We start from the raw sequence: 26,050 nt of genomic DNA, 5'->3' as shown, positions 1-26,050 counted from the left end.
AGAGACAGACTAAAGTGAGAAGAAAACTGAGTGATTCACGGATTGAAGGTTTCAGTGAGCCTAATGGCAATGGGTATGGGTTACAGAGTACGGTATTAGGAGTGAAAAAGTGGGAAGCTAGAAGGATAGGCTGTTGCAGTCAGAGTATAGTTTGTACTTCATGATTTTATAGGTCATGCTTGGGCAGAGAATGGCTTGGGGAGTCAGTTGCTGAAATGAAGGGTGGCTGAAAATCATTGCAGTTGAGGATATCCAACAACTAATTTTCTCACAATAATGCAACTCACATTTTTTGATTGAATTTTTGGACTCATCATTTGTCCTTAAGTTTTTTATTGTCTTTGCAAAATGAAACTAGCAAAATAATGGTAACCACCAGTAATGGTATAATTATCATATTTATGTATAAAACATGTAGCATATATGGGTGTGATAGTTAAGATTGCGTGTCACCTTGGCTGTGCCATGATTCTCAGAGTATTGGCAGCTGTATAATGTTGTGATCACTTCCCTGTTGAGATTTGATATGTGATCACCCTCATGTGGGATTTATTGTGAGTCAGTACTGGTGGGGTTGGGGCCTGTGGTGGCTTATCACCCCCCTTAGCTTTCATCTCTCTGCCCTTCGCCACCATGTTCTTGCTCTCAACTTGCCAGGGCTTTTGCTTGTTCTAGATTCTACAGCTGGCTGCTGTTCATCTGATCTCCTGTTCTTGGAACTCGAGCTAGCAGCTTGCCTGTGGTCTTGCCTGCCAATCTTGGGATTCATTGACCTTCACAGCCTGTGAGCAACAGCCCTGCTCTCTGGCCTGCCAACCTGGGATTCTCCCACACCTGTGGCTACATGAATCAGGAGAAGCCTTTTTCCGGACTCACAGACCTGAAACATTGCAGCCTCCACAGCTGTGTGAGCCATTTCCTTGATATAAATCTCTCTCTCTCTATATTTATACGCTTTACTAGAGAACCCATCCTAAGACCATGGGTATCAGTTAAAATATTTCACATTTAAAACATATTTTCTCACATTTTTAGATCAAATTGAATAGTCTCTCTCTGTGTATATGAATGCATGTATACATATACATACACATACACATATACATATACATATACACTCATATTTTTTTTAACTTCTGGAGAAGGTCATTTGAAAATAAATTTAATTGATATGGACATTCTTATAGACGAGTCTGACAAAATTGAATAGAAGTTCACACATGCTTAGCTTGTGTTATTATGCATTTAAATGAGTTATTTTTATAGCCTGTAAAGGCCAGAGGAAGACTAATCAGATATTTTTTTCTAAAGAGGAAACTCAGGCTCAAAAATATGTATAACTAGATAAAGATTAGCAAAACTCTGCAAAGAAAGTGTAGCTTTTTTTTTGTACTGTTTACATTGGCACATAGTCAATTACTTTTTTCCTCTAAGTAAATGAAGTTGTTTTAAAGTTGTCTTATTAGACACATCTTCCCTAAGAGGAACAAAACTGTCATTTTAAGGTAAAGGGACTGGAGTACAATATCATCAACTAATTTGTCAGTCTTCAGCTTAAAACAGAGCAAGGAAGATTACCCAATTCCCTGGTTCTTATTCCTATGAACTAGAGCCTAGACCTTAGACAAGTCCTTCACCACTTAGAGCTCAGTCTGTTCTGAGGGATTTGGTGCAGATAATCTCTTCTTGCTCTAAGTTCCTATGTGTCTATAATTTTGCTTGCCAAGAATTCTAGCAATGTCCCTGGAGCCACCTCTGATACAATTGTAATCCTTGAGTCTGGAAGGTGCTAGCAAGGATGTAGCAGTAGAAGGAGTAATTTTGAAGACTGGTTTTGTACCGGAGTGTGACTGGGTATGTCAAAAGGTATTGTGAAAATTCTCAAAACAAGATTAATTGTATTTGATCTAATTCATACACATCGTAGATGAGAAAGCAATGAAATACACTGATTTCTCAAAAGTAATTATTGTCAAAATTAAAAAATTAGAAACAATTGGAATAGGAGTTATTAAGAAGTTGTACATTTTTTAAAGTGATGAAAAATTAAAGTTATAAAAGCATTGACTATGTAAAAATGGAAGGAGAAAATTTAGTTATAAAAAATAAAGAGGCCTGATATATGCTTCTTAGTTCAATCAAGTAAAGGAGACCAAATGGGCAATACCTGCCCAAAAGTAAAGATGAGAAGGCAGGAAGGGACAAGAAAACTGGACAAATGGATGCGGGGAACCCAGAGTGTAAAGGGAAAGGGGGAGAGTGCTAACACATTGTAGGTATTACAACCAATGTCACAAAACAATTTGTGTATAAATTTTTGAATGAGAAACAAATTTGCACTGTAAACTTTCACCTCAAGCACAAAAAAATTAAAAAAAAAAGAAGAGGTCTGATATTTACTAAATGCCTTAGGATTCTTGAAGAAAAAATTAAAGATCATACCCCTAGATCATATCTCAAAGGTAGGGTAATATGATATAAAAACAAGGTTCTCTAAAAATTCTTGAACTAGATTCTAAGCAATATGGTTATGAAAATCTTAAAACATTTACAGGACATGAGCAGCTAGTGTTTTTTGGCTCTGATTGTAACTGACATTGAGCAGTTTAAAGATAATTTCGGAGGTATGCCATTTATGGCCATTTCTAAGTACTAATTCTCCACAAGGCAAAGAATGTACAACTTTTAAGAGCCCTGAAAGAAAGAAACTGAAAATTATGGAAAAGAATAAAATAAGAAGATTAATAACAACTCAAGGAAGTGTCTGGATTATCAGCATTTTGTTTAAAGGAAAAACTAAACAAGGTAGATTTTAAATTAGGAACTGTATATGATTTCGGTTGAACCTTGGAATCTGGAAAAAAATGTAAAGAAAAAACCTAAAGCTGAAAAATTAATTTAAAAAGAAAGCTTCAGTATTTTTTCCATTGTTGCAAAAAAAAAAAAAAAAAAAAGGAAAGGAAAATGATTTTCTAAATATTATTGACCTCATTCGTTTTTCTTGGGTATTGAGTATATCAACCTTACTTTCCATTTTATCTGATGAATGAGGATCCCAGGTTAGTGAAGAACAGAGATACCAGTTTTTTGCCTACCACCAACACTGACCTCCATTTCTTTCCTACACAATTATGCCTGTGTGAGCGCATGAGTGCTTACCTGCCTTTTTCAATGTTCTTTATCATCTCCTGTCCTACACAAAATATGATTCAAAGTTAAACATATTACTATTATTTCCTTTTACCAGATTGGAGCCCTGGTAGTGTAGTGGAAAGCTTGGCTGCTAATCAAAGTTGGCAGTTTGAGTCCACCAGCCACTCATTAGAAACCCTATGGGGTAGTTCTACTCTGTCATATAGGGTCGCTATGAGTCGGAATTGACTCAAGAGCAGTGGGTTTGGTTTTCTGGTTTTACAAATTTAGCTACAACTTAATGATTAAGAGGTTGCATATACTTTGGAATAAACTGGGGAAGTGGAAAGAGGGGAGGGAGCTTCCCTATTGAATTTAAAGAAGGCTGGGTATTGAGATCCTTCACAATTAATTTTCAAAGAACTTCTCATCTTCTGCAATTTCTCCGGCAATCTTCCTTCACCTTGGAATCAGAGGCAAGATTGTTGAACCCAGAATCACGTAACGCATAAAGTCATTAATTCTACACTAAACATTATGTAAAATTACTCCAGAGAATTTTGACTCTAAACTTTGCATATTCTGTCTTATGATTCTTAATTTTAGGGTAAAAACATTAAAGCCAGAATTCTTTACTGATTAAATCCATGGTTTTCCCCAGGAAGACTTGCCTGCCTTCCCACCTGGGCAACATGACGTTCCAGTCGTGCCTCTCAGACATGGCTAACTATACTTGCATTTTATTTTTCAGTTGCAGATTCAATGTACATGAGAGAGGCAAACATTCCCTGAGGTTTGAATTTCAGTGGCAGCAGATATGCACACGAAATTAGGATTTGTTCTTACCTAGGGATTATCTCTCATTGGTGAGTAATGGACCGGTTTTGTCAAAGAGAAATCAAGGTATTGCTTACATGATTATGGACTGTATCTGCTACAACTATATTCAGAGAGTTCATGTCTAATGTTCACTTCTTCATCGGGAAAGAATTTCTGTCATCTATTTGAGACTGCAGTGTTTTCTTTACCCACCACACATCAAGCAAACACCACATCCTCTCTCAGACAGCATCCATCAAACAACAGTAGTCAAGGAAAGAGGGGAGGGGGGAAGAAACCTCCCACATAAATGACAGTCTGCTTAGACAAAGCTCTTGCTGCACTAGGCAGTTGTATTAGGAGGGACTATTATAATAACAAGGGAAAGGGTAGTGCTTACATTCTGTTTCCCTATTAATAACTGGAAATAATCTATAATTTAAAACTTTATTTTGTAATAGAATATGGCTCAGATTGTTGGTGGAATATAACAAGTGGAGCTCTTGTTATACATATTATGAATAATTACACTGAACGATGCCTGACCTGGAAGAAAACACAGCATATAAACTATCTCAGATTTTACAGGAAGGCATGTTAGCTCATTTTCCTAAATAACTCCTTTTATTTATTTGTTTACTTATGCCAAAACACCAATGGAAAAAGCAGTCAATAATATGATAGCTAATAAGATGAGATACAGATTAAACTTATGACATTTAGAAACTAGCGTAATTATTATTTTATAATTGCTGATTATAGCTAATGCACCAAGTCTTATGAGAGTCAAAGCAATAAACTGGAAACAAGGTTTGTTTTCATCTAGAACTATATCTTGTGGTTTTCTTTTTTGGTAATTGTAGTTATATATTGGCTGTGACAGTCAACCAGTCACACCAAATTTAATTATACTAAGAGTAATATTAATGATTAAGAGGTTCCATACACTTTGGAATAAATTGGGAAAGTGGGAGGAGGGGAGGGAGCTTCCCTATTGAATTTAAAGAAGGCTGGGTCTTGAGATCCTTCACAATCAATTTTCAAAGAACTTCTCATCTTCTGCAATTTCTCTGGCAACCTTCCTTCACCTTGGAATCAGAGGCAAGATTGCTGAATCCAGAATCACATAATGCATAAAGTCATTAATTCTACACTAAACATTATGTGAAATTACTCCAGAGAATTTTGACTGTGTATTCTATGTATGTACGCTCGTGTGGTAATACAAGTACTAGATTTTCATCGGAGATTCCTATTATATCCTTCATAGCTTTAAACCAGGGCACAAAGCTGTGGTTTCTCCTTGTTAATTTAGCTCTGTAAGAGTGATTAAGGCTCTATAGTAGATGCTTTGATATTGGTGATGCAGTATTATGCATTTGACTTCCTAAAAAGAGTACATCTATTTGGCATATATTCAGTACGGGATTCTAAGAACTTACAGGTGGTAAGGTGAAAGAAGGATTACATGTCAAGATATAAATTATAATTTAATTATTATAAATTTATTTGTCAAAGAAAATTTAATCCTTATAATTTAACATTGCACAGAATAATATTGGAAATGACAAGTTTTTACATCATCCATAGTCTATTAACTTGTTTTACCTGGTCCCTGGTTTGTGCAAGAAGTTAAGCACTTGACTACTAGCTGGAAGTTTGGTGGTTTGAACTCACCTAGAGGCACCTCAGAAGATGGGACCTGGCAATCTATTTCAGAAAGCTCACAGCCTTGAATAGCCAGTGGAGCAGTTCTACTCTGCAACACATGGGGTCGCCATGAGTTAGAATCGACTCAACAGCAACTAACGGTATATCTGAAAGAAGAGAAAAGAAATGAATATTTATTGATTACTTACTAAGAGCCACATATTGTATTGGGTGCTGTATAGGGTCACTATGAGTGGGAATTGACTTGACTACAATGGGTGGTTTGGTCTGTGCTTTAGTATAGTTGGACCTCTGGTGGTGCAGTGGTTAAGAGCTTGGCTGTTAACTAAAAGGTCGGCAGTTCAATCCACCAGCCACTCCTTGCAAACCCTATGGGGTAGCTCTACTCTGTCCTGTTGGGTTGCTATGAGTAGGAATCAACTGAACCGCAGTGGGTTTGGTTTTGGTTCTTAGTGTAGTTAGTGCTCCCTTTAACACTGTTAGGTAAAGGAGAAATGTATCTTGATCATGGTCAGGGTGGTAGGATTTATTCAGGTGTGTTTTACAAAATCTGTACTGCAGTGCCGCTCCATTTAAATACACCAAAGCCACTTTAAAGATCATTAAGTTGGTTAAAAGCTATAAAAAAAAAAAAAAAAAGAAAGCTTCCCTTTTCACTGCATACTTTAAAATATTTTCAGTAGTAATGTTTAGAAACTGAATGTGGCTAAATGGTTGAACATATACAATTTGCTTCTTCTTACAGAACATGTTTCATCTCATGACTTACCAAACTAATTATAGACTTAGATTTATCTATTAATTTCCAAAAGAAAGTAAATACAGTTATGGGGAGAACATATAAATGCCAAGTTACTTGGTCTTAAAGGAGCTTGTCCCCAACATACAAAGCATTTAATACCCATTCAGAAAGGAGCCCTCGTGGTATGGTGGTTAAGGGTTTGGTTGCTAACCAAAAGGTCGGTGGTTCAAACCCACCAGCCACTTCAGGGGAGAAGGATGTGGCAGTCTGCCTCCGTAAAAATTACAGCCTTGGGAAGAATGAAGAAAACTAAAGATACAAGGGAGAGATTAGTCCCAAGGACTAATGGACCACATCTACCATGGTCTCTACCAGACTGAGTCCAGTACAACTACGTGGTGCTTGGCTACCACCACTGACTGCACTAACAAGGATCACAATAGAGGGTCCCGGACAGAGCTGGAGAAAAATGTAGAACAAAATTCTAACTCAAAAAGAAAGACCAGACTTGCTGGCCTGACAGAGTCTGGAGAAACCCTGAGAGTATGGCCCCCAGACACCTTATCAGCTCAGCAATGAAATCACTCCTGAGGTTTACCCCCCAGCCAAAGATTGGGCAGGCCTATAAAACAAAATAACACTAAAGGGACACGTCAGCCCTGGGGCAAGAACTAAAAGCTAGGAGGGGACAGGAAAGCTGGTAATAGGGAACCCAAAGTTGAGAAGGGATAGCGTTGACATGTCGTGGGGTTGTTAACTAATGTCATAAAACAATATGTGTACTGTTCAATGAGAAACTAGTTTACTCTGTAAACCTTCATCTAAAGGGCAATTAAAAAAAAAAAAAAAAGATTACAGCATTGGAGACCCAACAGGACAGTTCTACTCTGTCCTACAGAGTTGATATGAGTTGGAATTGACCTGATGGTACCATATTTGTTTTGTTTTTAGTTACCAATTTAGGAGCCAGGCCTTCTTTAAGTGCTAACTCTCTTGGCTGCTAAGCCCATTCCCCAGATAACGCAGGGCCTTCTTTTCTGTCATATTCACTGGGAACCTGTTCCCCTTTTTTCTGCTCTTTCATTTCCAATCATGTTTTTTAAGTTTCATAATCTCACAATTAACTCATTAGAGCCAGATGCAGCATGAAATATGACTATCTAAAATATAAATATGTACTTATTGATATGTGAGCCTCTTGTTGCCTCAATCCTAGATTTACTATATGGTTGTCTGAGGATGTCTCTATCTTTTTACCTATCTTGATTGATTGATTCTTTGAACATATGACTATTGAGTGCTAACCATGTGTGAGGCTCTATTTTGATCATTCTAGGAGAAATAAGGATGACTGTTAATTGATGCCTGCCTTTACAAAGGTTAGCTACTATCTAAAGGGCAAGACAAGCATCAGAACAACAAACTGTAATTCAAATCAGGATTAGATGAAGCCATATGTTATGTGAGGACACAGCAATTAATTTTTCCATGATGGAGAAAAATCTTACAATTTCTTTGATCAAAACCTTCAATGGTTCTCCACTCTCTTTAGCCTTACATAACTTGTATCCAACATTCATTTATTCAATGGCAATTTAATTTTAAACATTTCAACCTTTTTTTAACCATTAGCCTTCAGTGCTCAATGTCCTTTAAATATATCCTTCATAAATTTGCTAAAACCACCTTCACTAGAAAGACGTTCCCTTGACCACACCCCGTCTATGATGCTTCCTTTCTCTTTGCAATCTGTATAATAGTTTATTTACTCCACTGGATTGATAAATGCATTTTTTCAAGTACCTGAGTGTAGCTTGTCTCCCCATCAGATTTTAAACTCCCTAGGAAAAGAGATCAAAGCTATGCTTTTTTAAAAATTCTCTATAGTATCTCATGTTATGTATGTTAAGGGCTCGGTAAATATTTGTTGATTGATTGGTACTCTCAGAGATCAGAGAGCATGGTTAATCAACTTATTTTACCTTTGCTCAGAGGTTCCCTGCAGATGTAGTTTCTGAGAATGGTCACATGGCTGAAGCTGAAATGCAGTAATATTATCTATTTGAAAATGTTGGCATATGTATTTTTTTCTAATTTCTTAGCAGCATTTTTTCAGTTTAAATTTTCGCCTTGAGATTATATTGCCATTGAAAGTAAGAAATAAAATTCAACCTAGCATCAACTTACCATCAACAATCTAATCAACATGAACGTAATGTGGATAGTAAAAAACAGAACTAAACAAACACTTATTCATTGAAGTAGAACTCATACTGATAGTCACGCAAATTCTAAGGGTACAGCCTGACGAATAACCACCACATAGGTCAACAAATATTACCAGTACTTCAAAAGTCCCCTCCTACTATTTTGTATTCCCCACTTAAAAAACTTGTAGTTGTTCCTGAAGTTCAACTTTATGTTACGGAATCATACAGAATGTATTCTTTTTGTCCAGCTTATTTTGTTCAACAGTTTGTTAATAAGAGTCATCCGTGTTATATATTATATGTAGCAATACATTGTCCCTTATCACTCCTATATGGAATTCCGTTTGTATAACACATTTCAACTTGATGGCAGTGGGTTTGTTTTTTTTGTTTTGATGGATATTTGGTTTCCTTTTTGCAGTTTTTGGTGCTGCGTCATAGGATACATGCCTGTTTGACTTTAGTAAACATTGCCACACAGTTTCCCCGAATGTTTTTTTTTTTATTATTATTAGCACTGAAATTTCCAGTTCCTGTATATCTTCGCTATCACTTGGTTTTGTCAGTCTCCTGAATTTTGGCTCTACTAAATTTGACTTTATTTGGAGTGTGCATTGTTATCTCATTGTGTTTTAATTTGCATTTCTCTGATGACTAATGAGAATAGTATGTTTTCCTATGTTTATTGACAATTCATATATCCTCTTTTACGAAGTGTTTAGACTTTTGCCCACTTTGCTATCGGGAAGCTTTATTTACTTAGTATTAGAGTCTCTTTTTGGTTATGCTTCTCAGATGATAGCTTCTTCCAATCTATGGCAAAACTTTAAAATCTTTTAAAGGTTTATTTTGACAAACAGAATTTATTAATTTTCATTTATGAATAATGCCTTTTATGTTCTGTTTAAGAAATTCTTGCCTATAGCAAAATCTTGAAGATATTCTCTTCTGTTATTTTTAGCATAAGCCAAGTATCTGTAATGTGTGGGCCTGTTTCTGAACTTTCTCTTTTGTCCTATTCCTGAACTTTCTCTTCTACACAGGCCCTCTTAATCCTTGCCTAAATACCACACTTTTTTTTTTTTGGTGCTTTAAGTGAAAGTTTACAAATCAAGCCGGACTCTCATACAAAAATTTATAAACACCTTGCTATATACTCCAAATTGCTCCCCGCCTAAAGAGACAGCACACTCCTTCCCTCCACTCTCCCTTTTCATGTCCATTCTGTCAGCTTCTGACCTCCTCTACCCTCTCATCTCCCCTATAGACAGGAGATGCCAACATAGCCTCATGTGTCTACTTGATCCAAGAGGCTCATTCTTCACCAGTATCATTGTCTATCCCATAGTCCAGTCCAATCCTTGTCTGAAGAGTTGGCTTTGGGAATGGTTCCTGTCTTGGGCTAACAGAAGGTCTGGGGACCATGACCTCCAGGGTCATTCTAGTCTCAGTCCGACCATTAAGTCTGGTCTTTTTACAAGAATTTGGGGCCTGCATCCCACTGGTCTCCTGCTCCCTCAGGGGTTCTCTACTGTGTTCCCTGTCATGACAGTCATTGGTTGTAGCCCGGCACCATCTAGTTCCTCTGGTCTCAGGCTAATGTAGTCTCTGCTTTAGGTGGCCTTTCTGCCTCTTAGGCTCATAATTACCTCGTGTCTTTGGTGTTCTTCATTCTCCTTTGCTCTAGGTGGGTTGAGACCAATTGATGCATTTTAGATGGCTGTTTGCTAGCGTTTAAGTCCCCAGACACCGCTCTCCAAAGTGGGAAGCGGAATGTTTTCTTAATAGATTTTATTATGCCAATTGACTTAGATGTACCCCAAAACCATGGTCCCCAAGCCCCCGCCCCCACTATGCTGGCCTTTGAAGTGTTCAGTTTATTTACGAAACTGCTTTTGGTTTAGTCCAATTGTGTTGACCTCACCTGTATTGTGTGTTGTCTTTCCCTTCACCTAAAATAATTCTTATCTACTATCTAATTAGTGAAAACCCCTCTCCTTCCTTCCCTCGCTCCCCACCTCGTAACCGCCAAAGAATATCCTCTTCTGTGTTTAAACTATTTCTCGAGTTCTTATAAAAGTGGTCTTATACAATATTTGCCCTTTTGCAACTGACTAATCTCACTCAGTATAACGCCTTCCAGATTCTTCTATGTTATGAAATGTTTCACGGATTCATCATTGTTCTTTATCAGTGCATAATATTCCATTGTGTGAATATACCATAATTTATTTATCCATTCATCCACTGATGGGCACCTTGGTTGCTTCCATCTTTTTGCTACAGTAAACAGTGCTGCAATGAACATGGGTGAGCATATATCTGTTATGTAAAGGCTCTTATTTCTCTAGGATATATTCCAAGGAGTGGGATTGCTGGATCATATGGTAGTTCTATTTCTAGTTTTTTAAGGAAGTGCCAAATTGATTTCCAAAGTGGTTGTACCATTTTACGTTCCCACCAGCGGTATATAAGTGTTCCGGTCTCTCCACAACCTCTCCAACATTAATTATTTTGTGGTTTTTGGATTAATGCCAGGCTTGTTGGAGTGAGATAGAATCTCATTGTAGTTTTGATTGGGATTTCTCTAATGGCTAATGATCGTGAGCATTTCCTCATGTATCTGTTAGCTACCTGAATGTCTTCTTTAGTGAAGTGTCTGTTCATATCTTTTGCCCATTTTTTAATTGGGTTATTTGCCTTTTGCAGTTGAGTTTTTGCAGTATCATGTAGATTTTAGAGATCAGGTGCTGGTTGGAAATGTCATAGCTAAAAACTTTTTTGCAGTCTGTAGGTAATCTTTTTACTTTTTTGGTGAAGTCTTTGGATGAGCATAGGTGTTTGATTTTTAGGAGCTCCCAGTTATCTGGTTCCTCTTCTGCATTGTTAGTAACGTTTTGTATGCTATTTATGCCATGTATTAGGGCTCCTAGCATTGTCCCTGTTTTTTCTTCCATGATCTTTATCATTTTAGGTTTTATATTTAGGTCTTTGATCCATTTTGAGTTTGTTTTTGTGCATGGAGTGAGGTATGGGACTTGTTTCATTTTTTGCAGATGGATATCAAGTTATGCCAGCACCATTTGTTAAACAGACTGCCTTTTCCCCATTTAACTGACTTTGGGCCTTTGTCAAATATCAACTGCTCATATGTGGATGGACTTATGTCTGATTCTCAGTTCTGTTCCATTGGTCTATGTATCTGTTGTTGTACCAGTACCAGGCTATTTTGCCTACTATGGCAGTATATAATAGGTTCTAAAATCAGGTAGAGTAAGGCCTCCCACTTTGTTCTTCCTTTTCAGTAATGTTTTACTTATCCAGGGCCTCTTTCCCGTCTGAATGAAGTTTGTAATTTGTTTCTCCAACTCATTAAAAAATATCATTGGAATTTGGATCGGAATTGCGTTGTATCTATAGGTCACTTTTGGTAGAACAGACATTTTTACAATGTTAAGTCTTCCTATCCATGAGCAAGGTATGTTTTTCCACTTACGTAGGTCTCTTTTGGTTTCTTGCAGTAGTGTTTTGTAGTTTTCTTTGTATAACTCTTTTACATCTCTGGTGAGATTTATTCTTAAGTATTTTATCTTCTTGGGGGCTACTGTAAATGGTGTTGATTTGGTGATTTCCTCTTTGATGTTCTTTTTATTGGTGTAGCAGAATCCGACTGATTTTTTGTATGTTTGTCTTGTATCCTGATACTCTGCTGAACTCTTCTATTAGTTTCAGTAGTTTTCTTGAGGATTCCTTAGGGTTTTCTGTGTATAAGATCATGTCATCTGCAAATAGAGATACTTTTATTTCTTCCATACCAATCTGGATGCACTTTATTTCTTTATCTAGCCTGATTTCTCTGGCTAGGACCTCCAGCACAATGTTGAATAAGAGCAGTGATAAAGGGCATCCTTGTCTGGTTCCCAATCTCAAGGGGAATGCTTTCAGACTCTCTCCATTTAGGATGATGTTGGCTGTTGGCTTCCTATAGATGCCCTTTATTATGTTGAGGAATTTTCCTATTTTGCTGAGAGTTTTTATCATGAATGGGTGTTGAACTTTATCAAATGCCTTTTCTGCATCAATTAATAAAATCACGTGATTCTTGCCTTTTGTTTTATTTATATGGCGGGATACATTAATTGTTTTTCTAATGTAGAACCATCCCTGCATAAACAAACCAACCAAACCCACTGCCATTGAGTCGATTCTGACTCATAGTGACCCTATAGGACAGAGTAGAACTGCCCTGCAGAGTTTCCAAGGAGCGCCTGGCAGATTCAAACTGCTGACCTCTTGGTTAACAGCTGTAGCACTTAACCACTACGCCACCAGGGTTTCCTATCCCTGCATACCTGGTATGAATCCCACTTGGTCATAGTGAATTATTTTTTTGACATGTTGCTGAATTCTGTTGGCTAGAATTTTGTTGAGGATTTTTGCATCTAAGTTTATGAGGGATATAGGTCTGTTATTTTATTTTTTTTATGGTGTCTTTACCTGATTTTGGTGTCAGGGATATGCTGGCATCATAGAATGAGTTTGGGAGTATTCTGTCCTTTTCTACGCTCTGAAATACTTTTAGTAGTAGTGGTGTTAACTCTTCTCTGAAAGTTTGGTAGAACTCTGCAATGAAGCCCTCCAGGCTAGGGCTTTTTTTTTTTTTTTTTCCCCTTGGGAGTTTTTAAATTACCTTTTCAATCTCTTTTTTTTGTTATGGTTTATTTAGTTGTTCTACTTCTGTTTGTGTTAGTTTAGGTAGGTAGTGTTTCTAGAAATTCATCCATTTCTCCTAGGTTTTCAAATTTGTTAGAGTACAATTTTACATAGGAATCTGATATGATGCTTTTAATTTCAGTTGGGTCTGTTGCAATATCGCCCATCTCATTTCTTATTCGGGTTATTTGCTTCCTCTCCTGTTTTTCTTTTGTCGGTTTGGCCAGTGGTTTATCAGTTTTGTTAACTTTTTCAAAGACCCAGCTTTTGGTCTTGTTAATTCTTTCAATTGTTTTTCTGTTTTCTATTTCATTTACTTCTGCTCTAATTTTTATTATTTCCTCTCTTCTAGTACCCGAAGGTTTCTTTTGTTGCTCTCTTTCTATTTGTTCAAGTTGTAGGGATAATTCTTTGGTTTTGGCCCTTTCTTCTTTTTGTATATGTGCATTTATTGATATAAATTGACCTCTGAGCACTGCTTTATTGGGTAAAGATTGTATTCACTTTTAAAAGTAGATTTATTACTGGGAGGTTGATGTTTTATGCTGTTGTAAATGTGTCATTTCTTAAATCTTTTGTCTTAGTTGTGTAGTGCTAGTATAACAGATACACTATGAGTAGGTGGCTTTAACAAACAGAAATTAATTCTCTTACAGTTTAGGAGGCTAGAATCCAAATTTAAGATGCCAGCTCTAGTGGAAGGCTTTCTCTCTCTGTCGGCTCTGGGGGAAGGTCCTTGTCTCTTCTGAGTTTCTGCTTCTGGACAATCTTCATGTGGCTTGGCATTTCTCTTCCCCCAACTCTGCTCCTTTCATTCTGGCTTTATCTCTTTCATATCTGAAAAGGGATTGATTTAAGACACACCCTACACTAATAATGTCTCATTAACATAAAAAAAAGTATTCCAAATGGGAGTATAACCACAGCGGGTTAGGATTAACAGTACGTATTTTGGGGGGACATGGTTAAATCCGTAATAGTGTTATATAAAAATAAAATTGATTTTTGAATGTTGGCCCTGTTTCTAGTGATCTTGCTAAATGCAATTACTAATTCCAATACAATGCCAGTGGTTAGGTGCCAGGCAAATGAGGGTGGCACAAAACGTGGCAGGATGGAGTTGCCAGTAGACTCTGAGAGTAGAAAACACAGTTGCCCAACAAGAAATAGAAAAGCAAAGACAGGAATCGAGAAACTGGTTATGAGTTTCAGGCAGTCTGTTAGACAAGAAAGGAGATTAGATGAGTCTGACCAAAGCCTTAAAGTGAGCACAGATTTGGGATTGGATGAATTTCATTTCAAAAGTTAAGATTTGATGAGTCTGTATGAGTGGTTGTAGGTGGGAAGCTTCCCCAGAGCTAGAACTGGGAAATGTGCTTTCTCGGAAGTTAGAATAATGAAAGACCAGCCAAAAGGTTTTATTAGAGCTTCCTTGAATCCCATTTGCATCTTACATGGTGCAATCTAATCCCAATCTAACCCCAACCTTGACAAGAAGTATACTTGTAACACTTAGAGTACAGTGATAGAGCTAATAAAAATCACCAGTTATTCATGGTTTCTCTTATGTGTCAGATATTTTGAAATGGGTCTTCATAAGCTTTATATCCATTTCTTTAATACACTCAACAATCCTTCAAGACAAGTGTGATTATTTTGGTCTCATACAAAAAATAATATTTCTAGGAAATCTTACAGTTTTAAGAGAGAGAAACCTAATTGGAAAAAGTTTAAGGAAAAAGCTCAGTTTTTTGAAAGTATATAGGTTATCTCAGAAAAACCAAGTTGTGAAAGTATAGCTGGGCTTTGCAGACAACTGGAAGCAGATCTCAAAATCCATCAGGATGCTGACTCTCATCTCTTCTGTTTGTGGGCTTCTCTCTCTATCCTTTTTGTTTCTCACTGTCTTCCCTATATACTGGGAATCATGGCTTAGCTAAGTTGACACATATTTTGGGGGGAACAATTCAACCCATGACACCAGGAATCTCCAGCTTCCTCTGTATAGAGCACTTTTTTGTGTACTAAGGCATAAGGAACTATGAAACATAGTATTTCTTTTCTACTTGGAGATGAAGATAGAAATATGTGATATACATTTTGAACGTGCTCTTTATCAAGTGAAATGTGTCCTGTTAAGAAAAAAACATATTGGATGCTACCTGTGAATTAGATAAAAACCACCTATGCTTCACCTTCAGAAACACCTGTATGTGTGTGTGTTGGGGGGGGGTCTTTTTATACTTTCCCCTTCTAGTATTGCTGACATAAATTGGGTTTCTAAGATACTTCAGCATTATCGGTAACAGACAACAAGGGCCTCGCAGATTTCTCAAATTTGCATTTGCTGCTCTGTATGTTCCTGTGGAACCCAGGGAGATCAAAGGAGCTGGGCTTTCCCTGATACTTTTAGTATTGTATTTTGGGCTAAATAAAATGCAGAACTGTTCTTTTGCAGCTAATGGAAGAAGTGATGTGTGTGTAAAATTTCATCATTTAAATGCAAAACCAAAGTAAAACAAGCAAAGAAAAAGACATGGTTGGTTCTTCTCTACTTCCTACCCTGACTCTTAACGTCTTAGTTTGTAAACTCCTTGTGGGAAGAGATTATGCTACTTATCTTGATTTTTATGCAATTTTACAATGATGTATCTAGATGTGGTTTTCTTTTTATTTAACCTGCTGATGATTCTTTGGGACTCTTGAATCTGTGAACTGATATTTCTCTTTAGTTCTGGGAATTAATTAGACCTTTAAATAATGCCTCTATTTCATTCTCTCCAATCCGTCTGCTCACTTTAGCTTCTATGTCTTTTTTTTCTGTATTTTCATTTCTTCTTCAATCTGTGATATATGCTGGGTAATTCTTTCTTATCTATTTCCCAATTCATTAATTGTCTCTCTGGCTACGTCTAACCTTATGTAAATCTACTCATTGAGTTCTTAATTTCAGTTTTGGGGAGCTGCATTTGGGGTGTGCTTTATCTGAAATCCAAATTTGGGATCCTAGACTTTGACAGCTCTGAGTCGGAATTGACTTGACGGCAGTGGGTTTGGTTTGCTTTTGATGTTCTGCAAAAGTACAGCTCTGTTTTGTTGATTTTTTTTTCCCCAAAATTGACAAATATCGTTAGGAAGCTTTTAGTGCCAGACATCTCTCCAGTTCTCACTCCCCTAAGTTTTGATCAGAATATTCTTCATTATCTTGTTAGCTGTTTTTTGTTTTTAAGAAATTAAAAAAAAAAATCTGTTTTATAAAGCATTTTTTATTATTCTCAGTGGGAGAGGTGATACCGATTACCAGGCCTTCCTTATTCAAAGTCTCAACATTTGTCTTTGCTTAGCTCATTCCTTAGTGTATAACTGTTGAGTCATTAAGCAAATGAATTACTCAATGAAATGGGTTGATATTTGGAACAAAAGATAACAATTCTATTCAGCTTCTAATTGTATCCCACTGTTGCTATGATTCAGAATTGACTCGACGGCAATGAGTTTGATTTTTTTGGTTTATCAAGTCTCAGCAAATAGTGACTTAGCATGTAATTTTACTTGAGTGGGGACCCTTTGCTGATTTGACTCTGTGGGTTGTTGCATTGCCAAGTGGATAGGGGTTTTCAGAAGCAGCCAGGGTACTCCTTTCACAAACTCTGTGAGATTTGTAACAAGAAGAAACAAAACAGATAAAGGCTTTCTCTCAGTGATCTTCTAAGTCTTCATGTCCAGAGGATTGTGGTGAAAGCTGATCTGAGCATCAAAGGTCAGGGTTTATTACGTAGATAAGGAAAGATTTGTAAGGGTGAAGTGCTGTTTAACTTCTGTGTTGAAGTAGTTGCTCTCTCAGCTGGGGTCTGTAACTGAGCCTTTTATTCTGAATAATCTGGGGATCCTCAGTGTAACCTTACCTCCATAAAGTAACTTTTCTTGCAACCAATTGTGTTAGAAGTTGATGTCCTGCAAGAAGGCGTTATTTTTCTGTCAGTAACAATGGAAAACACATAAACAAGTCAAGATGTGCAAGCCTATGTGCTAAAATTGTTACATATATTAAATAATTTCATCCTCATGAGAGCAGATGAGGATATGAGGCAAAGATATTTGTCAAAATCATAGGATGAGAGAGTAGGGGAGAGTATGGAATCCTAGACAGTCTTTGCTCTAGAATTCAAGTTCCTATCTGCTGTATGGAGCTCTGGTGGCACAGAGGTAAAGAACTGTGGCTGCTAACTAAAATGTCAGCAGTTCAAATTCACCAGCAACTCCTGGAAGCCGTATGGGCCGTTCTGCTATATTAGGAGTCCCTGGGTAGCTCAAATGGTTAAGTGCTCAAACTTGAAAAGTAGCTGAAAAGTTGATAGTTTCAATCCACCCAGAGGCACCTCAGAAGACAGGCCTGCTGATCTGCTTCCCAAAGGCCACAGCCTTGAAAACCCTTTGGAGCAGTTCTACTTTGCATACAGGGGGTAGCCATGAGTTGGAATCGACTTGACGGTAACTAACAACAACAAGCACAATCTGCCATATTATAATACAATAATTATAATAACAATCACTACTCAGAGACTTAGAAACATAATCTCTTATATGGGAGAAATGAAGATTGCCAGATCTCCAGTTTTAAAGGTAGAAGATAAAAGCCAAAGAAGGAGGAATTTTAAAGAAAAATGAAGAAGTATTTTGGAAGTGACTTGTCAGATAAGCAATGAGATGATTTTTCCAAGAGCATAAAACAAGTCTCACAGCTATGTTTTAAGTTGGTATTTTCACTAGAGTTTGGCCATATGTCTGTGTGAGAACAATGTCAAATAAAAGCTATAGAATCGCTCATTTTTACAAGGTGACTACTGTGTCTAAGCACTTCTGCTGAATCTATGATTTACACATCTTTCAATCACAGCTAAATACAGAGTAGCCCTAAATGTGGCCAAGTACTGTCTCTTAACGTGGCTCTCTGCCAAAACACTCTCAACTCCCGTTCTGTCTGCTGTCCACGTTTCTGCCGTCCATAGAGAGTGTGAATGCTTTGTGGCCTTTTGGTTCTCCTCGTGGAAAATTCCTACAGACTTAAGTAGTGCCGTAGCGGTTAAGTGTTACGGCTGTGAACCAAAGGGTCAGCAGTTTGAATCCTCCAGGCACTCCTTGGAAACTCTATGGGGCATTTCTACTCTGTCCTATGGGGTCTCTAGGAGTCGGAATCGACTCAACGGCACTGGGTAAGTAGAGAGAAATTTAGCACAAAGCAGAAGATTTGCAAATGGACACCATTCCATGCATAAGGCCTTGGGGATTATAAAAAAGAAGCACACTCCAACAGCGTGAATCTGCGGGCTTCATACTATACGTGGAAATTGTTTTTAAAATCCATGAGGTTGTAATGACTGAACATCAATACCGTTTGTCTTTTATCCTTGATGAGAAAATGGTAAATGTTTTCAAACCAGCCAAGGGATGATTAAAAAAGAAAAAAAGAAAAAAAAAAGCTCCAGGCAGCATCAAGGCACTACAAGAATGAATACCATAACCTAATTGCTGAGAATGGAAAACACATTGAAATCTTGAAATAAGAATATGTGTGTATTTGTGAATATTATTGGACATAATTAAGGTAGAGTCAATTCACAACATGATGAAAGACACAATTTTCCTCTTCTTTCGCATGAATGCTTGTGGCTGTGTCTGTTTATTTAAAAGATGATCTCAAAATTGTCGGTAGCAGTATTTTTTTTTTTTTAAACTGGATTCAGGGAAGATTTATATTATAGTATTCTGAATCCATTCTGATTAAGAGATGAAGGATCCAAAATTATCCCAATGTGATTGATTATAGACAGGACCTATGACTCCACTTGTCTTTTTCGGCAGAGGAGATCTTTCCGTGATTTCAGGGGTCCCAAAGGAGCTAGTAATACACCTGTTCTATGATATTTTATTGTTACTTTCACTCGTTGTTGCTGTTAGCTGCTGTCAAGTCTGTGCCAATTTGTGGTGACCCCAGGTACGATAGAACAAAATGCTGCCCAGTTTTGTACCTTCTTTAAGATCACTGGCATGGTCGAGTCCATTGTTGCAGCCACTGTGTATTTTGAGTGCCTTCCAACCTAGGGGGGCTCATCTTCTAGCACTATATCAGATAATGCTGTGTTGTGGGTGCATAGGGTTTTCACTGGCTGATTTTCAGAAGTAGATCACCTGTCCTTTCTTCCTGGTCTGTCTTTGTCTGGAACCTCTACTGAAACATGTCCACCATGGGTGACCCTGCTGGTATTTGAAATACCAGTGACATAGTTTCTAGCATCTTAACAACTCACAGGCCACCACAGTAAGACAAACTGACAGACAGGTAGTGGAACTCTCTTAGAGGTATGTAATTTGAGGCCAATATGATTTTGCTTTTCCTTGAACAGTCACTTGCACAGGGGTAATTGTCAATTAGGTTAACAAAATAAAGCATACATAAAATATGATATAGCTTTAGGAGATAACATTTGAACGTAATTTCTGTAGTTTATTTCAATCAGTAGGATGAATTAGTGTTAAACTCATTTTAGATAGCTTATTTAAATAACAGCTCCCCCGCATGTACACTTTATACTTGAAACCATAAGCCTTATTTTCATTCAGCATAACCTTTTATTACCCATCAGGAGACTCCTCAATGCCGTAAATCATTGTGTTCTGCCAACCTTAGAAAATGTATATATGACGACGACACCTTGGGTACCTTCCCATTTTTTTACATTCCTTCACCTTCTTTTCCTTTTTTCCAAACTTCTGACCCTGGAATTCCAGTACACAAACCTTCTTGGACTTTTCGTATCAGCTTATTTGGCAATTTGAAGTTCCCTTTAACATGTCTGGAAACCTTGGTGGCATAGTGGTTAAGAGCTACTGCTGCTAACTAAAAGGTTGGCAGTTCAAATCCACCAGCTGCTCCTTGGAAACCCTATGGGGCAGCTCTACTCTGTCCTACACAGTCACTATGAGTTGGAATTGACTCGATGGCAACTGGTTTGATTTGGTGTTTTTGGATAGGCTGCTTGCAATTCTTGACTTATGGCTGTCTCCTCGTCATCAATGTCCGCAATGCTGCACATCTTGTAACCGTTCTTTAATCTTCACATCTTCCCCTCTGACCAAAGCCTGGAAAGGTTCTTCATGTTTAAGGATTCAAGTGGTTAGATTGGACCCACTGGGAGAGTTCAGGCTATTCTTCCCTTCTCAATATTCTTACTCTTAATCCTATCTACAAAGTCCTTTTCATATTCACAGGTTCTGTGGATTAAGACATGAACATCCCAGGGGACCATTATTTTGTGTACTGCAACCACTATCATATTTCATTCCCTGTTCTAGGTACAAGGTATATAAACACAAAAAAACAAACAACAACAACAAAAAAAACCCAAGCTCTTCCTCCTCCTATTGGAAGCCAGGGTTTTGAAAGACCAGCGAGGATTGCACTGGAACCATTTAAGTAATATATCCATCAACAGGCCAAGTGAAATTGAGCATGTGAATAAAGACCATGGTTTTCAGATAGTTATGCCTGGGTTTTAATCCTATGTCTACTGTTTTGCTGGGAAAAATTAGGGATCTACCTAACTTTGCTGAACTCCAATTTCCTTAACAGTAAAATGGGAGATAATGATGTTTATTGCATAGAACTGTTATGGAGATTAAATGAAATTACACATTGCAAAACACACAGTACATAGGCATGGAGTCAGTGTTCAAAAATTATCATATTTCTTCTCTAAACGGAGTGTATCTTTATGTGAAATTTGGAAACACAACTCAAAGGCTAAACAGTTGGTGTTATTTAGATGCATAAGGAGAATCTCTCTGCCTCTAATTTATCTGTTATCACATTTCTTGAAACTCCAGCTATAGAAATGTATTCCTTTGGCTTATGCCATTTGCTTCCCAAATGTCCTCATTAAATATATAGTTGTTGTCAAGAAGGATAAAACATGAGGCTGTTATAAGTAATTGCTACTGTGTTATGAATTTGTCAGAGGCTAGCTGACTAAGGAAAAGTTAGGGGTCATATTTTTTGTTTGTTTTGAGTAAAATGGAGAAGAGAAAATACGTTGTAGTATAACTCCCGAGGAAGGTAGACCTGATGGAGGTGCCAACCCCAGCAGCATTTGGACTTTTCTTGTGTGGAGAGTGAACATAATGGAGGAAGAATGTGATCAAGGGGACAAGCCAGAGGGATCTGAGGTCACATTTCACCACTGCTCATATTCATCTAAGGATGGCCGTGCTGGCCTGATTCATTAGATGTCATCAGATTGGGTGACACCAGAGGATGCTGAAAGATAACTTTAATTTTATTACAATTTTGGGCATAAACATATTTCTGCAGAAGTATAATACTTCTATTGAAAGAATGTCGAGTTTAAGGCTATCACTCATAAAGGATTTGGGGCCAAAAAGAGCTCTGAAATTTTATTCCTTGGGTTGTGGATAAGAAGGAAACCATGCCAGCCTCAGGTAGCTACTTCCCTGTGTATGAGGATGGAAGCTGATGGGCAATGGAACAGAATTAGCCTGGCTGGGGGCTGGGAAAAGGGGAGATCAGGAGCCAGGCAATATCACAAGGCCCATTAAAAACTGGGGATGTAATGGAAATGGGCATGGGATGTGAGTTCAGAGGATTGGGTTAAGAGTGGGAGCTCAGTCCAAATGATGGTATGGGAAAGTTGCTTGTATCGTGGCAAAGGACAAAGTAAAAAGTAGACATTAGAGTTTTATTTCAATTAGGGAAAGGAAAGCCAAATTGAAGTGCTACAACCGAGATTAACGTTTGATAATGGTTCATATATTGTCAGAAGATAAAAATTTCACGAGGGAGGATGGTGAGTAAGAGTAACGCAAAAGGCTATGGGTTACATTAAGACTGTGAGCAAAAGAATAAGCATACATTAAGTAGTTACCGAAACCTGGTAGTGTAGTGGTTAAGAGCTATGGTTGCTAACCAAAAAGTCGGTAGTTCAAATCCACCAGGTGCTCCTTGGAAATCCTATGGGAGAGTTCTACTCTGTCCTATAGCATTGCTGTGAGTTGGAATCAATTTGACGGCAATAAGTTTTGTTTTTAAGCAGCCATTTTTATAGTGGCAGGTTTGGGAAAGTTTGGTCATTGGTGCTTGCCATAAGGACCATGAAATACACTGGCGAATAAATCCTAAGATATGGGTCCACTAATTATTTTAGGGAAGAGACTTAAAACAATAGAGAGGCAGTATGGGGCAATATTAAGAGTGAGAGCTCTTGGTTAAAGCCCCTGAGCTTTCAGCTTTTTTCTTATCTGCAAATTGGGCATGAAATGATAATGACTTCATAGGTTTGTGATGAAGTTAAAATGAGATAATGCCCACAAAGCTCTTAGCACGGTGATTGATACATAGTAAACACTCAATGGCGGTGGGTGGGTCAGGGGTAGAATTCTCACTTTCTATGCAGGAGATCCAGGTTTGATTCTTGGCCAATGCATCTCAAGTGTAGCCGCCACTCGTCTGTCAGTGGAGGCTTGCATGTTGCTATGATGCCGAAGAGGTTTCAGCAGAGTTTCTAGGCTAACACAGACTAAGAAGACAAGCCTGGCAATCTACTTTTGAAAATTAGCCAGTCAAAGCCCTCTGAATCACAACAGCTTGATCCTCAAATGATCATGTGGATGGTGCAGGAGCAGGCAGCATTTTGTTTCATCGTGCATGGAGTCACTGCGAATCGGGGGCCAATTGGACTGCAGCTAATAGCAAGCACCACCACCACCATTTTAACTAATATTATTTATTTTAATGGTTCTAACTCACAAAGCTATTACTCTACTTCTTCCAGGGGTTGATACCTGAGTTGCTGAATGTTGGTAGTACCTTCCAGTGATTGAGGGTAATAGAGTGGGGAACTTACAACTCTGTCTTTCCCTTATTGGCATTCTCCAACTGGGGAATGAAATTTGAGATGGGGTATGATCAGTTTACTTGAGTCATAATTTCTTCCAAATATTATCATAAAGAAACACCTTCTTTCCTGTACCTTCATGAAATTAGCATTAATTGGCATTATAAACCCAATAATTCATTCCATCGAGTACTTATGAAGCACATAGATATCAGGTTCTATGTTGCATTCTGGGGATGTCAGGCTAAGTAAAAGTTGATATACCTCAAAGAAATTTGCAATATAGAAACATCCAGTGCAGGAAATGAGAACCCCTAAAGGTTTTCACCACCTACTCTAGATATTTTAATAAATATCATCAAGATAGACAGCTTATTTTCTTCCTAATATTTCATGGAGTCAATTTAATACCAGATTTTCATAACAGCATATTTTTTCCATCAAGAATAATAATGACATAAATTCAATATCATTTTTATTTACATTTTTGTCACTATATGTAATCACTATTAAAAGCATAGGCTTGAGTGGAAAAAGAAAAAACACATGAATGGTAAATCATACAGAGAAATCAGATTGGTTCAGTGTACAGAAATATTCCATTTTCAAATGCCTTGAAATATAAAAGAAATAGATTGAGTGATGCTATTTTCGAGTCTAACTCCTGCTCAGCATTGATGAAGTCTCTTGAAACAAGATAGAACATTCAGTCTTCATTCAAGTACTCCTGGTACTTCTTAAGGAGATGACTTTCAGGGACTAAAAAGAAAAAAAAAAAAATCAAAGAAACCTATATTAGAACTATTATCATGATTAGCTAAATCTCAAATCTTAAAGAGTTAAAATCAGAGTCTTGAATTTTTAAAATGTGCTAACAGAGTGTAGGTTATTATTAAATTTTTCTTTTGGGGGAAGTTCAGCAATTTACACATTTAAATAAATATACTGTATGCTGTCTTAGTTACCCAGGAAACCCTTGTAGTGTAGTGGTTAAGTGCTACGGCTGCTAACCAAAAGGTCAGCAGTTCGAATCTACCAGTGCTCCTTGGAAACCGAATGGGGCAGTTCTACTTTGTCCTGTAGGGTTGCTGTGAGTCAGAATTGACTCAACGGCAATGGGTTTGGTTTGGTTTTTGTCTTAGTTACCTAGTGTTGCCATAACAAAAATACCACAAGTGGGTCTTTTTGAAGAACAGAAAATTTTTTTCTCACAGTTCTATAGGCTAAAAGTTCAAATCAGGATTTTAGCCATGTCAGCGCCTTCTATTGTCATCTCTCCTAGTTTCCGGTGAAGGTTAGCAATCGTTGGCATTCCTTTGCTTGTAAATGAGTCCTGATATGGAGTCAGTCTCACTCCTGTGTATGTGCCTATTCTGGTCTTTTGATAACTCAGAAGTAATTAGGTTTAGAATCCACCCTACACTGGCATGACCTCATTAACGTATCAAAGAAAACTCTATTTCTAAAGAAGATCACAGGCACAGATACAAGGACCTGGCATTCAATACGTGTTTTTGGGGGACACAATTCAAAACGTAACACATGCTGAGAAACTCAGTCCAGCATTTCTAGTCTCGTGTTGATATTTGACCCCACTAAATCCATTAATAAATGGATACATATTCATTAAACACTTGTTATATAACCAGTTCTGTGGCAGGTGCTATGAAGTTTAAAATACTAAAACATTAAAAATTCTATTTCTTGCCCATTAGGAGCTTTTAATAAAGTTGGAGAAAAACGTGGAAGAGAAGATATAATAAAATGTTACATGGTGAATTTCCAATATAAGAGCCACAGTATTTTAAAAATGGAGAAGTCCTTTTTCGTGTGTGTGTGTTAGCTGCTGTCCAGTCAGTTATGACTCATAGCAACCCTAAGTATGACAGAACCAAACACTGCCTGTTTGTACCATCCTCACAGTCATTGCTATTTCAGCCCATCGTTGCAGCCGCTGTGTCAATCCATTTCCTTGAGCATTTTTCTCTTTTTCGCTGACCCTCTATGTTTTTTTTTTTTTTTTTTTTTTCTATGTTACCAAGCATGATGTCCTTCTCCAGGGACTGGTCTCTCCTGTTAATATGTCCAAAGTATGTGAGGCAAAGTCTTGCCATCCTTGCTTCTATGGAGCGTTCTGCCTGTACTTCTTCCAAGACCGATTTGTTTGTTGTTCTGGCAGTCCATGGTACATTGAATATTCTTCACCAACACCACAATTCAAAGGTGTCAATTCTTTTTAGGTCTTCTTTACTCATCATCCAACTTTCACTTGAATATGAGGTGATTGAAAATACGATGGCTGGAGTCTGGCAGTTTAGTCCTCAAAGTGACATCTTTGCTTTTTTAATTGTAAGGAGCTCTTATGCAAGTAGATTTGGTCAACGCAATTCATCCTTTGATTTCTTGACTGCTGCTTCCGTGGGTGTTGATTGTGGCTCTAAGTAAAATGAAATCCATGACAGCTTCAATATTTTCTGTTTATCATGATGTTGCTTATTGGTCAAGTTGTGAGGATTTTTGTTTTCTTTATGGTGAGATGTAGTGCATACTGAAGGCTATGGTCTTTGATCTTCATCAGTAAGTGCTTCAAGTTCTCTTCACTTTCAGCAAGCAAGGTTTTGTCATCTGCATAACGCAGGCTCTTAATGAGTCTTTCTTCAATCCTGATGCCCTGTTCTCCTTCATACAGTCCAGCTTTTTGGATTATTTGCTCACCATACAGGTTGAATAAATATGGTGAAAGGATACAACCCTGATGCAAAGCTTTCCTGATTTAAACCTTACAGCATCCCCTTGTTCTGTTCGAACGACTGTCTCTTGGTCTATGTACATGTTCTTCGTGAGCATGCTTAGGT

This window comes from Loxodonta africana, chromosome 17, assembly GCF_030014295.1.
Source record: "Loxodonta africana isolate mLoxAfr1 chromosome 17, mLoxAfr1.hap2, whole genome shotgun sequence".
Taxonomy (NCBI): domain Eukaryota; kingdom Metazoa; phylum Chordata; class Mammalia; order Proboscidea; family Elephantidae; genus Loxodonta; species Loxodonta africana.
The sequence above is the reverse complement of the archived record's forward strand: the minus strand, read 5'-3'. Positions refer to the sequence as shown.